Source organism: Pectinophora gossypiella, chromosome 10 (assembly GCF_024362695.1).
Source record: "Pectinophora gossypiella chromosome 10, ilPecGoss1.1, whole genome shotgun sequence".
NCBI lineage: Eukaryota > Metazoa > Arthropoda > Insecta > Lepidoptera > Gelechiidae > Pectinophora > Pectinophora gossypiella.
In genome coordinates, this window is record NC_065413.1 from 4,960,559 (window position 1) to 4,974,221 (window position 13,663).

General features: G+C 37.4%; 1 protein-coding gene across 5 annotated transcripts in view; it reads right to left on the minus strand.

The window, feature by feature from the left end:
* LOC126370207 (peripheral plasma membrane protein CASK) overlaps window positions 1-13,663 on the minus strand; it is a 403,706-nt gene that overhangs the window by 312,098 nt on the left and 77,945 nt on the right. The window lies entirely within an intron of this gene.

The following is a 13,663-nucleotide window of genomic DNA, read 5'->3' on the forward strand; positions in this document are numbered from 1 at the left end:
AGCGCTGCCTCCCCTTTACGAGTAGCGTCTCCGCCGGGCGGACGACACCCCGCGCATCCTCTCATCCGAACCAATTAACACTCAGCTGCTACGCATCCACTATTAAACTTCGACCATCCGTTCAACACTCCACTTTAATTAGTTAATGTCGGTTGGAAGTCCTGGCACAGTGTAACTCACGCAAACACTCACTAGACTCCATCACTTACACTAAATACTTGTACTTGAATTGTTTCGGTTCAAAATCCGCCGCAATGCACGCGATCCTGCGCAAACATTACATTATGTGAACCTTTCCGAAAACGACTAAGCCGTTCCTAAGCTATACCCATTATACATTTTACAAAGAACAAACGAGATTTCCTTTCAAAGATTCTAGAGATAGAATAGAGCAAGACGACGATGAAAACACTAACACCGCAACTGCTGTTGTGGACAAAAGATTTAGCCATCCACTTAAACTGAGCAAAGAACTGAGACTAAACTATGCAGAGTGCAAATTGCATAGAGGAGGCCACAGCGACATTCCGTATAATATTCTCGATCTCAATGGTTAAAGTTTGCCGTCCGACTGGTTCGTACCAATTCAGCAGCAAACACCGGGCTCCTAAGTTCTGCTTGGGAATGCCGCGACCGCACGCGGATTCGATCTTTAATGTTTGAACAGCACAAGTTCTAAGCAGCAAATTGCACAAATTTAATACCAGAAGCCAAACCATATTACCACACAAATCTCTAAGCATTACACGCTAATTATAAAGATATTTTAATTTTATTAAAATTATTCTTGATTTTGGTTTAAATTCAGGGGAAAACATAAACCATTTATTGAATTGGGCCGCAAAAGCTTTGCTTAATGCTGAAAGTTTTAGCACAAAGACTTATTACTAGGTTCCGCTCGTAACGGAAATTCTTATTGGTCTGACATTGAACAATGGGAAAGCATTTGGTCGTCTCGTTGGGGCAGAAACTTTGGCAAGTGATATTAGCTTCTACAATTTACAACGTGACTTTAGAACTGAAAAAGGTTTGGCAAACAACTGCATTCTGAAAGATTATATCTAAAGGAAATAACGACGTTAATAAAGAAAATTTAAATTTGTTACGAACATTAGGAAGTAGCAAGAAAAAGGTCGGAAAATGTGTTATTATAAAGTCAACAAAACCCTAGGGGATGCTACGGAAAGTAACAAAGTTTGTCCCGCAACACGAGAGGGCACGTTCGAGATATAAAAGCGACATAATATAAGCCACTGTAGGTTATGATGTCACGATCTCGACCCTGTGAAACTAGGACATAGATTTGCATTTAGCCCTACGTTGAAAAACCTACGCGCATAATAATAAGCCGCACACAATGTCAGATGACGAAAACAATATTTTAGGCTCTGCAGGGTGCTTGCTGAATATGTGACTACAATACCAATATGAAACGTAACATGACCCTCGAAAAAGTTACTGCGAATTAAGGATATTACCCACACTACTTTGCATAAACGAAATTTAAAAGCAAAATTTTAAAAAGACGCTAGCACGGTTTGTACAACCTCCGTAACGTCTAATAATAAGATTAAAAATGCAACAACATACGTTATCGTCAAGAATTCAGACTCCTAGTGTGGTAAGATTGCGTAGCACGTACATCGCACACAAAAAGTATTCTTATATCGGGTTACGTCAATAAATAAAGGGCTCACGTAGGCACAAAGTAAGATAGTAGTGAAATAATAGGGGACGGAGTAACAAAGGTCCCGAAGGCACTCGAGTAGTCTGCGGGTTGCCGCGGTTTAGGTCTTAGCGGTGAACAGACACACAACAAATTAAATTCTGTATTTGACATAAACCTAGTTGAATTACGAAACTACCCCATATACAACATATCCAAACCTAAGCTCCACAAACACAATCAGAAATTCTAGCAATTCTAGATAATCTTTGTATTGCTGCTAAAACTATTTTAATTTAAAACATTAGCGGTAGTGTAGTTACAGCGCAAACCTGGTGTACCTAATAAATTAAATTTAATAAAAGAGAAGCAATTCCATACATTGAAAGAAGCTGTTAATCATGTAACTTCTGGCAATGAAACAATGTAATGTTAATAATTGTTGATGCTCGAAAGGTAACACTAAAACGGAATAATGGCGCGACGTAAAACAAATGAGGTCGTCGGGCTATTAATCTTATTAGCAATAACGAACTCTGCAGCAATGCGATTGCAGTGAACATGCACGCCTGTACCGGAAAATCAAATCTTCAAAATTTTAACGAGCACCGTTAAAATCTTAGTACAATGAACTACTGCACCCGGCATTAATTTCCCGAGGGACTGCAGGCATAAAATATTCAAGTCGTGCAGCGGCCAAAGAATCCGCTAGCTGGGCACGTTTTTAATTGGCAGAAGGAGAAATTTAAGCCTCAACCGTAGGCGGTTTTATCGATTCAATAATTTGGTTCAGTAGAATCGAACCAGTACTCTCGACGGCGGTGATTGATCACATGGCCGAGATTTCAATTTATCAAGTGATCAGATTTAAAGCAATTCAAGCTAAATTGCCTTTTATAAGCACCAATAACTTTCTATAAACATAGTTAAATTACAGCGAAATTTAATTCGAATATAGGTTATCAAATTTCGCGATATTATTCCCGTCAAAAACAACGTCGGATCCGTAAAAGCCTTGACCTGAATGTAGCTCATTAAATTTCACTGCCTCGCTTATGCCGATTGCTGAACGACAATTAAAGAAAACCTTGGGAGTAACAGAGGAAATGGAAGCAGTTTTTTCTGCCTTTATTATCTTCATACTTTCTTTTATGAACCCTCCAAATGGCAATGTCTTGTCGACCAAAACATCGACAATAAATGTTCGTTTAAGACCAATTTTGACTTAAGTGTCAGTCGTTCTGGTTGTTACTCGAGGGTTATCTACCCTTGCTTGTTTACAATATTACATTACTAGCACGAGTACTTAATCCCGTTACTACTCTGCACTACTTCTCACGTAAGCGGTTGATCGGTCTACTGCGGCTTAACCAAACCAAGACAATTTTCCTTAGTTGCCGCTTTGGGATTTGTGCCCACTACTAATTCTGATTAATTTCGCAGTGGTTACTAAAGCTTACCTCTCTCAATAGAGTCGTAGCTTACGTAATCCCACGACATCGCGATGACACTGTTAAATAAAGGTTCATCTACCATGCTCTTTGACAACAAAAGTATGCGAAGAAGAAGCTATCGAAATAATTTTACCTTATTGAGAATCCGTGTTCACAAAGACCGTGTAAGGAAGTTGATAATAAGACGGAATTTTCGGTATCATTCTGTTATTATTGATTTCTCTGAAGGCTGCTGTTACCAAGGTTTAGCTAATATTCAAAAGCCTTTTGAAAAGGAAACAAATACAATACTCACCCCAAATGGGGTATTCAGAGGTACATCCATCGCAAAATGAACTTAGTACCCACACTTTACCGAGCTTTCTGTGAGACCACCGTAGTGGTGACTGTATCGCCGACTATAATGGCCTATATGGTAATGGTGGTAATGGTATAATCAATTGCAATCAAACCAACATCTTTGAAAAAATGAATACTAACAAAATAACAACGTAAGCTTGAAAGTATAAGTCAAGGTCAGAAAATATTTAAAGAATAAAACGCTTACAATAAAAATTTTAATTTTTCGAATAAAGGCATCTTCAGAACGAAATCCGCTGTTACCTTAGAGGAAGATCTCAAATGGAAGTGGATAAATAAAAATTCAGATTGAATTAATTTTGTAACACCGTACCATAAAATCGAGATCGTGGAAACGAGATTACCGCATCAGCAAGAATACAGAATTATTTCTTTACAATGAATCGTGCTCAACGTGAAATTTGGTGGCGACATTAAAGCGTTTTCTATCCTGAACAGTGAATGTTTAATATGACAACAATGTTTAGATAGACCTCGTGTTCTTATTCTGGGAAAAATCCATGTTGGCTCAAGGGTTGCATAACAATATGAATATGGATAAGTTGGCCAGGAATCACTGCCAGAACGCGAAACAAATAGTGAGGTATACCGAGGTCTGCCTGCAGTCCAGAAGTGGGTTAGTGGGTCGGTGGTGGCTGTCATACAATGAGATATCTCTGCAGAGCCGACCTTTGCATCAGCCATCCGTTACCGAACTCCCCTGTGACCTCTAGTAGGCAATTGCAAAAACGTTGGCAGCGTGCGCTGCTGTATGTTGACTAAATTCCATTTTAGCAAGGTAAAAAGATACAAATATTGTAGGTACATAGCAGGACTGTGCGAGTCAATATAAAATTGAACATTTTTGAAAATAAATATGAAACAACGTAATTTTAAATATAACTACGGGCTGAACCGAGTTTGTGTAGGTACAGTTTCCAGATTAGCGCAATATTCACCTTAATAAAAGGATAATAATAATTAATGCCCTAGGCTAAAATACACAACCCTAAAAAGCTGCGCAGTTTCCATAACGATGAATATGAGGGGAAATTTTCCTTTACGAATATTTTTACCCGTCGGCTAGTACATCGCTTTATTAATTTTAGGCACGGCCCCCTACCCAATCTGGGCGTTGAAAAATATCGCAGAAGGTACAGCTGAACACGATAATGAAAATAAATCAGCGGGATGCTGCGTGCTTCTGCATCGTAAAACGATGATATGGGCGTCAATGTCTTTTAAATAATGGAATTTGATACTAGACAGCCTCAACTTCACAAATCTTCGCATATAGCTTTTTGATGAGCACGACTTTCTCAGTGTTATTACCAAGTTTAAATAACAATCCGCGTCACGAAAGATGTCGACGGATTTTAATGAAACTTATTGATAAGTCATAATAATTGTGTACGTAGCCGTTACATGAGTCATGTCAGGGGTCTTTGGCGGCTCAATAGTAACCCTCACACTAGGGTTGATGAGGTTGGTAATCCACCTCACAACCCACACGATAGAAGAAGATTGTATAATCCGCGACAGTAGCGTCGCGGCCGTGGTACTTGTTTAGCAATAAGGCCGCCTATTGTGCTTATGTTTTTATTCGTATGTTTATGTCCTTTATGGCGTTGTGCAATAAAGTATTATTGATTGATTGATTGTTTTGTGACACGGACTATATTTTAACCCTAGTTTATCTTTTAGTCTTCGTTTTGTAATAAACGAGTTCCACGAGTTTGCATATCATCATGTTCTGTCTTGCCTTTTTTGCAAGCTTGAATGGAATAATATTGGAGGCAGAATAATGTCACCTCGTGGTATGGAAGGTGTAGATCGTAAAAGTGTATACCTTATTAGGTACGTTTATCGAGGAGCCTTCCTTTGCGAAATGAACTATCGGTGCTTTTAAAACCTCAACAAAGCAAAGGGGAGCTAAGGGTTAAGTCAACACACTCTAATGGAAACATAATACGAGAGCAGAATCTCTGCTTCTGAGTCACGAAACAGAAACAATGCGGGTGAGGTTTTGTTTATCCCTTATTTGTTTTACCTTCTGTTCAGGATGTCATTTAGAATGTTGCCCTGTCAGAATGCCAATTTGATAATGGCTCGGTTGCGCAACTATACCACGCGATACACTTTTCCTCTTGTTTTGACCTCCAAAAGTAATGTTGGCAACAAACAGACATCAGAAGATAAATTAATATGGACGAGTCTCGGCTTTACCGCAAATAATCAAAATTAATACCTACCCCTACCCTTATTTCACACTCGGTCATTATTTTCTTACTCAATCACTATCTTTATCTCGCACAACGACGACATACTTGATTTAATTTAAGCCAATCTTGAAATCAAATAGAAGATACGACAAAATGCCTCAATAATGCTCTTAGGGCTCATAAAACACCTTTACTGTCCCTGCACATAGCCGGTAAAACTTTTTACTATCTCACGTAAAAGTCGCATTATCCGAAGGCTGTATTGAAACAGGGTGTCACCTCCGTAAGAAATGGGTCATGGTCGAATTAGGTAAATGCTCGCACTCAACCCCGACCGCACAGCGCATAGCTAATGTGAATATGTATATTTATTTAACGGAATTGTATTATTATCAACTTAATAGGTATTTTGACCTAATGACGATAACCAATATAATACGTAGGTAAGAACAGGGAGTAGACGAAACACAAAAGAAAATATTCTTTAAAGAAATAATTGAAACAAAAGGAAAATACAAGAGGACAATAAACAAAGGTTCAAAAAGAATGATATTCTAAGGCGCTCATATCGTATTTGGTAATCTATTTTTGAAATATAAAATGTGCTCAAAAATACCTACACAACGCAGACTCAGACTCACACATAGTTATAGAACATCAAAAGATAATTAAGGGTAGTTGATCTTAAATTACACACAAACACTTCCTCATTAAAGTCGCCGACATAAATGAGATGCCAACCTAAATCAACATTATTAAGAGGGCTTACTGCGACGTATATTACGGACACTAGCAAACAGAGTATATAATTATAGTTTACATAAGAGCAAGAAGCACTTATAACTTTGAGGGAAATCGCGAAGTAATTTAAGATACCAAAGGAAAAGGAGGAAATAGAGAAACAGGACGACAACATAGCAAAGTGCTTCTTATACATAAGTTTATAGTACAGTCGTTAGTAAACCACAACAAGGAAAGGTCGAAAAGATAGCTTAAATGATGCGTTAATACCATTATGTTAAGAGAGGACAACGGTTAAAAGGTATTAGATAATTGAATTTCAAATCTCATTTTAAAATGGATGAATAATATTATGTTGATCTGCAATTCAAGTTCTCTCTGCGAGTCTTTTAGGCAAATGAAGCAAATAGAATAGATTCACGTAATTTTTAGAGACAAAGAAATTATTCACGCGGTCTTCTCGGTTCACAAACTAAGCCAATATAATCCGACCATCAGGGTCGCTCGCGAAAACTAAATCTTTTTCAATTTCTCGTACGCTTATCACTTAGGCTTGGTTTAACACTCAGTTGCGAAATGAGTTTAAGCTTGAAACGTGTGTAACTAAATCTTACAGCTACAAAAAATACAAGCAACATTTGATATCATCACCACTAATTTAAGAGCCACGCTCTTGTCTTGGGAAAAATAAAACAGTGGTTTCCGTCTTGCATTACATTTGATATATTTTAGTTCATATCACAAGAATAATAAGAACATTATATTCAAAATTGGAACGGGTTCCAAAGACAATAAGTCCCTTGACTAATGATCAATAATAGATGTGAGTAAATTGATTAATGGTGATACTGACAGTGTTCCTCCGACTGAATTCCAGTTCAGTGTAACATAAAGTAATAAAAAATCGGGTATTTGTTACGTAGTCAAGAAAAATCGTGCTATCTGGAGAATATCTGATGTCTCACAATGGGCCCACGATACGACCGCTGATAAAAAACGTTTCAGGAGACTTTTCAGAGCCGAAAGTAGTCGTAGAAACAACTTTGAGCATACAGGCTGTTGTTAAGGATAAAAAAACTAAGCATGAACTCAGCTACCATTGAAATTTAGAAATTTAAGAGACCTTCAGGGGACGGCCTTAGATTAGGCATGCCTCTGAAATGTATCAGCGAAAGCTCCCTTGAAGAGGGTAACGTAATGAGGTTACACATTTTCGAGTCGAATTAGCAACGCCGGAAATTTTAATATATGGAAATTTAAGACGGTAGTTTAATTTGATTATTTTTCATCGACATTCCAACGGCAATTGTTGGAATTATAATATATAAATTCATATTATTTTTAAACGACATCTTCTGTTAAGTCGTTTTTATATGACTGAAGTAGTAGTAATTCTGTCCTTTCCCATTGTTACGTAGTCAAATCTTCGTAGACCCAGCTCAAAGCTAGGTATTACAAGAGGATTATACTAGCAGTCGACTAAGGACTTACCGAGGATCTAATAACTTGACTTTGCCATACAAAGAGCATTGCAATTGTAGGCTTGCCAACTGGCAGAATTAACGGAGACGAATGAAATAAATTTTGGCTTGAATTCGGTGCTATGAGCAATATATCTTTGCTTAATGGCACAGAAAATAGTGTGAGTGTTTATTAACGCAGTAACAATAAAAGGAAAAATAATAGGCGTTGGCACATCATCCTCAGTAATAGAGGGATTGTAGTTTTGGGTATAAATCGCATTTTATTAAACATTTACTCTTTTTATTTCGACATTTCGACATCTATAATGAAACTAGTGACAACAGACAATGTACTTAGTATAAAATATATACAATAGATTTCAATGTTTGAAGCTGCAATAACGCGAGGCGTTCTATGAAAATGACAGACCAGCGCCTGATGAAGAAGCAAATACCGTTTACCCATAATTATATTAAAAAGTGAATCTATATTATTACATTACAGCTGGCGACACGTGATTGGCGCGCAAGCAGACCAACGACGTCTCTTATCCACGACCTCCAGACGATACAGGTGACAGACAGATTAGAGACAACAGTTAAGTACCCAAAATGTCCTTAAACGATGGAATATTTCCAACATCTAACTGATCAAGACTGAGTCGTTTTCGAAAAGGTTCGGTTTCACTGGATTGAAATGGTTACTTACGATGATAGTTTCACTAGGTACTGTCACTGGGAGGGTTAGGGAGCGAGCGGGCGTGGAGTTGGTCGCTCGACGCGAAGTCAACTGGCATCCGGGCGCTTCGGAGGCTGCGCGGACCAACCCCCGCGCCTTCATTCACACCGCAGCCACAGGCTATACACTACAGTATACCACAGAAGCTAGGTAGCACTGACGCACCGTCCGCAAGCTCAGAACATTATGACACTAAACTAATTACTAAAACTAATTACTAAAACTGTTTACATTTATAATTATATGTGGAAGTTTGTAATGGCCTTCCAATTTATATACTTAAGTTTTATTAATACTATTAAGACGCTGTAAATTTCCCAAATAAATAAAATAAATAATATTTTTCTGGATGTACAACGAGAATACACGTGTCTCTTATTAGTTTTGCAAATGTGCAAAATTGCAAACTGTAGAGAGCTTAGAGCTAAATGAGATTAAAATATTGCAAATTTTGCAAAAAACACTTTTTTCTTTCATAACGGAGCGTTCATTCCATGTATTAAAGAAAATGATTTATGAAGGTTTGAAGTTACTGTTTACGATTATACTGTGTCAATACAGGCCTAGCCCAAGCTGCCGGACTTTTAATGCGACATGTGCGCTTTTCACACAAAACTCGAAGTCTTATAAGTATTAGCGATTTGAGATGAGCTGAAAAGGATTTGCCATGTTTGCGTTCCCTAACTTTGCTTTCATGTTTATCCTTTGTCACTCACAAAGGATACAATGGAGAGTGAAGTAAAAATCAGATTTGCAACGCGACGAGGCTTTCCGGGTGTCTGTGGATTAGTAACTTGTTTAAATTAAGTAAGTTACAATACTAAATTTAACTTCCCCTAAAACACAAGTTTTCCACATCGGTCCTGTCATCAACACCGTTATCAAAGCCTATCGATGTAAATTTTGTAGGAAAAACAACTCAACTGCAACTCTTTTGGTAACTAAGTGAACGGCTGAATGACAATGAAGATCATAATTATAACAATATTTACTTAGGACCTACGCTTAGGACCGATATTGAAATGTTGAAAATTTGTAGAATATAATTTCGGCCAATCTGAATAATTGGTTAAACTAGTACAAGCATAAAATTCGTTATCAATAAAACCATAGAGCATAGTAATAATATATTATGGCAAACAAGCTTTGTAATACAAAAACATTCAGATTTTAAAATTATGATTCGGTGGCTTATACCAGTTTTAAATGGATGTGTCTATCTAGTTTGACCTCAACCCAATTTCGGGAGTTAGAGGAAAGGGCACAATTTTCTCCTCTTATTACATTATCGATAAGGTACATCGTTATGTTTAGTTTCCTCCAGGAAAAGTAGAAAAGTTTTGCGGGATGTGGCCAAAGAGTGGAAATATTAGATGGTTAGATCATAATTTTAAATGAAATTGACCAGATTCTATTGAAAAGTGTAATTTAAATAGTGTTATATAGCATATAGTGGGTACTCTGTTTAAATGATGTTTACAATATTTGCGAATAGATAAAAAAACTGTTTTACCTGTTGGAATATTGTTTTATTATAGTGCTTATATATTGTAAAGAAGATTAGGATATACCATAGGCACAATTTAGAATCCTAACGTGTAACCCGGCATCTGTTATTCCATCTCAATACTAGCGATACAAATCCGTAACTTATTCAATAGCAAATATCGTCTCGAACCAAAATCGTATTTCGAGAACGGCATTTCATCCGTTCCGATCTCGTACTTAGCAAATATAATTTAGTCGACTTCGCAAACGTAACATACGGTATTTGTTCCAAAGATTCGTTCATTTGCAAATTAAATTAGTTTCCTTTCACCAGGTTGCGATGGCAGGAGAATTTTAACTCGGAATAAATTGAAGTTAACAATACAGTTGTTCAATTTGTTGTCATATCAGCATTGATTGGTATTGCAACACGATGCAATTAGTCGACTTACGAGATACTCTTTATGTTACTGTCATTATTCCTGTACTGTATGTGCACATGTAAAAACACATCATTCCTGACGTTTATCCCGTTGTCACGGAGTCCGCTTACCTAACCAGGGGCTTAAGCCAAGCTGCAAACGATTATGCCAATCTTTAGTGACAGAAATATATACAATAGAATATAAATTATTTATGATAAAAGCACAAAAAAATTCACAGAACAATTATAAGAAAGCATAGTGGATGTTCATTGCAATGATCGTAAGATGGTGGTGGACGTCCTGAGATAAAAAGGCTTCACTCAGCACAAGTCGCGGCGTGAACGACAACATGTTATTGGCATATCACCTTATGTCGATCCCAAACATTTTTATCACTGTTACTGTCGATCATCATAATCGTTTGCAAGTTGGCTCACCCCTCTGAAAACGTTCATCGGATCTTCCAATCCAAAGTGATAACCAGCCCATTACAGGTAACGTCACACGAGACTCCGAAAAAATATATAAAACCTATCTTAGTTTGAAAGAAGTATTTGATATTTTGCAACAGCTTTACACTAGCTTCAGCTTGGTAGATCCTCCAGTTGATTGAGGAGAGGCATAAATGTCTCATAGCGGAACGTTTATAGGTCGTTTATGTTCGCGAATACATAAATCGGCTCACATCCGTCCGTTCATAGCACTAGACTGAGGTTAGCAATTCATAAATCATAGGAGAACAACTTACAGCCTTTGTTGGTTTTATTCCCTTAGATAAAGATGATTTGTATAGTGATGGAGTAACATCCTATCGTTACACAGTACGACCGTCCTGTGCACGACTCTATATTCATACCTATGCATCAACACATAAACATACACCTCATAAATTGAAATTATGTCGTCTATTGCAATTTGAATGTCACCTCACCTAAAAGTTAACTGGAGTCTTTGGTACCTACGTTGCAAATGATTATGATAATCGACAGTGACAATGAAAAAAATTATGGAATTTATATAAAGTTACATGCAATTTCCGTACATAATCGTATAATTAATAAAACACTGTTACTGTGGATTATCATAATTGTTAGCAACGTGCTCTATTTACATTTTGTTTGCATTTTAAGCTCATCGAAGGAACAGTTGCTTGATAAGCAAGTATAAAATGTAAACGAATTTAAGTACAAATAAAGTAGGTAATTTATTAACGATATTGTGAGAAATACTAGATTTTTTAATAATAGAATTTGTCATTAAACACCAACTTTTGTTAGTAGCAGCATACGTGAAACCCGTTAAGAATCTTGACTGTATAATATGAAAGTAGTTCCTGTGAGTAATGCTATAAATATAAACAATGCAGAGTGATAAAAGAACAACAAGAGAACAGCTGCCAACTGCTAAACAATATGAAAAATTACTTGACGGTGTAAAGGCGTTCGAAGTAGAGGAAAAATGCGATTCACATAGCCGTAAAACTTGCGATAAAGTAATCGAATGCCATTTTCATGAAGACGTAAGATGAAAGAAAGAAAGAAAGAAAATATTTATTTCCATATTGGACGCCACATTTACAAACTTACATTACAGAAATAAAAAAAAAATAGAAAAAAAAACAAAGACAAAAAGACAAATAATACAGACATTAAATACACAATGGAGGCGCCCAAAATAAAAAAAGGATCTCCCTCAGCATAATGCCTACTAGATGCATACTATAGGGATTTGTTTACACGTTGCAGGGCACTCGGTTTTCAAAGAAATGTTCTAAAGCTATAATTTCACACGTAGGTAATGTAACTACCGTACTACATGGCGACAGAACAAAATATTTATTTTTACCCGACTGCGGCGAAAAAGAGAGGGTTATGTGTTTGACCACTATGTGTGTTTATTATGTGTGTATGGATTTACATCTGTTTCCTCTTAACTTCTAAACCACTTATCAGAATTTGCGGATGAGGTGTCATTAAAAGCGTCCTGATTGTCCGGTATGTGACGTCACACTAAGTTCAATCTGGCGCCCCCTAAAAGACACAAAATAATGAAGGAGAAAAATTACACTTTTTAGTTCGCGATTTATCCGTACGGGTTTAAGTTTTTAAACTTTATAAACTGTGTCTCGGACGACGCTCAGTGGGTAGGCCCGCTACAAGGTGGACCGACGATCTGGTGAAGGTCGCGGGAAGCCGCTGGATGCGGGCAGCGCAGGACCGATCGTCGTGGAGATCCTTGGGGGAGGCCTATGCCCAGCAGTGGGCGTCGTACGGCTGATGATGATGAACTGTGTCTCATAACTGAGCAATATCGATGAATCATTATGATTATAAATTATCGATGAAAAAAAAAATTATAAAAAAGATTATAAATTATCGATGAGTTATTATTATACCACAGCATTTATTGGGTAACATCTCTATTATTCTGCCATCGTGTGGGTTATGAAGTGGATGACCGACTTCAGTAACCCAAAGGCCCCTGATTTGGCTCATGTACCTCAACATATCTCTACGTATCTCTATTAGACTGTCACAGAGAGAATAAGTGCAAGGGGTTTATTACCGTCAATATAGTCATCAGTCCATAGCATATCTGGGGCTTCCACCCTAAATGAAAGGGTGATCGTGGAGTGCATCCCCTCTGTCTAGACTTTAATGGACATAGCAATATGTAGACTATAATTTTGTTTTGTAGAGCTGTACGTATTCATCAGACTAAACGAGTTACAGCCCTCTCTCGATGTACTGTTGACCTGTCACACCTCATTCGCTCATGCAAATTGGGAATAGTGTTAGTTACAGTTCGATATGTGTGGGTGCGTTACTACGCTTGTTACTAGGGCAAAAGTACATTTTTAACACTTAGAATGCCGGAACACAGATCTACACAACACAAAGCGTGGAATATTTTATCTTGTATTCGAAAAGAGCAGTGGTTAAAAGAGTTTCATCTACGTCGAGGAAATCTTCTTCTACCGTAATGTGAGGTGGATGAGCAACTTCAGCAACTCTGGGATTGTTATTATGCCGCTAAAAGCCTTGGCATGTACTTACACGAGTATTTGCCTTCCGAAGCGGGGATCATATTACAAAATCGAGTGATCAGCCTGTAACCATAAGCGCC